Raw genomic sequence first — 1,807 nt, 5'->3', positions numbered from 1 at the left:
TCGGTTCAACGTAAACCGACGCAATGTATAGAGTTTTTGTTTTAGTGGGTATAGCAATAACTACTATATTCCCTGTGGTGTATTGAGATATGATGTGTGCGTTGATGTCTGTGCGGGTTATAATGCAGGCTTTCGTTGTGTTCGCCGAATCGGACTGAAACACGCGGAGGCCTGCAATATTTTTAACTGTGTTATTGTATGTGTAGGGTTCGGATATGATGGCGATGTCAAGTTTATTTGTGATAAAGTGGTGTTTGAATTCTTGAGTGCGTTGCGAGACCGGTCAAGGTTCGCCTGAATGAATTTAATGTTTTTGTGCATGTTTAGATGTAATTAACTTTGGCCTCAACGCGGGCACGCATAGCTTTAACTTTGGGGCAGTTTTCAGAGTCGGCGCGGTGTTGTGTGTCAGTGTTTGTTTTATATTGGGCATTATGCTCATCGCAATTGGCACACTTGTGTGTTTGCACCTTGCACTCTGTAGTGGGATGGTGAGCAGAGCACTTGGCGCATGTTGGTGTGGTTGCAGGGCAGCGGCTCTTTGTGTGGCCGAAGTTTAGGCAGTTTTGGCATTGCCTAAACGGTGAAAAGTTGCCACTGTGGACCCTCTGCATACCTATGTTGATTCTGCCTAGATCGGCAAACGCCTTCCAGGCAGCGGGTGTTGTGTTAAGCACCGCGTTATATAGTGTAGTGTTCCTGTTATTGGCTATGAATTTAACGGTGAATGTGTGTTTTGTTAAAGTGGTGTTTTGGTCTTTAATTGTTTTAGTCAGTTCAAATTCGGGGATATTTTTGATATCCCTTTAAGAATAATCATAGGGTCGATACGTCTTTCTTCTTGAGTCTGTATTTGTGTGTTCTTATGTAAATGTTCGAGTGCATGTGTTTTATGTTCTTCTTTTTCGAAGACGACTTTTATCTTTTGTTTTGAAAGTGGGGTTATCTTCAGTGGGGCGTATCCACCCTGCCTAAAGTTTACAGTTTTGCTTAATTGTGTTAGCAGCTGTTCGGCTGTGTTAAAACCCTCTCCGGAAACCACGATGGAAGGGCCTGCAGGGGGTTTGGGGGCGGCGGCGGCCGTAGCATAGGATCGATTGATCTTGTGCGGGTCCGACGCCACTGGCTGTGGTTTGGGAGATGCCTTTAGAACCCTGGTATGTTCCTGCAAGACCTTATTGGTGTCCTCGAGTAGCCGAGAGTGGGCCTCGAGTTTTTGTAGTAATTGTGTAGTGTGAGTATCGGTTGGAGGTGTAGTTATGGCTTTGGGTGGTGGTGTTGGGGGTTTAGGAGGGGAGGGCGTGGAGGGGTCTATTAATGCGATGACTCCAAAAAGGCCTTCAATTGCCTCGGTGATAGTAGTTTTAAGCTCACCCTTTATGTTGCGGGAGGCTAATAATGCATCCAGGCCTTTCCTTCTATAATCTCTCGCCATCTCTATGTATGTAGACTCCGCAGGGGGAGCTGAGCGGGTGAAAGACGGGCTCAGGGTGTCCACTAGGGACCGCCTGGAGGCTGCTGTGGTCATGTGAGGTGACGGAATGTCAGAATTGGTCGATTTTGGGGGGGTTCGGGGAAGCATGTCTGCGGAGGGGGGTGAGGGGGGGGCTAAAATATAGACAGGTGTGTGCACCTCTTCGAGCTGAGTCGTTTGATACCAAACTCGAAGGGGTGGGGGTGGGGGGGAAGATTTCGTCTCGATGGGGGGGAAAAACCTGTTTTGTGGGGTGGAGGGGGGTTTGTGAGAGGAACAGTGTACACTATCTTATAGAGCTTGCAAAGCCGGTTCGAATGAGCCCAAGCTCGA

Source organism: Pieris napi, unplaced genomic scaffold, assembly GCF_905475465.1.
Source record: "Pieris napi unplaced genomic scaffold, ilPieNapi1.2, whole genome shotgun sequence".
NCBI lineage: Eukaryota > Metazoa > Arthropoda > Insecta > Lepidoptera > Pieridae > Pieris > Pieris napi.
The sequence above is the reverse complement of the archived record's forward strand: the minus strand, read 5'-3'. Positions refer to the sequence as shown.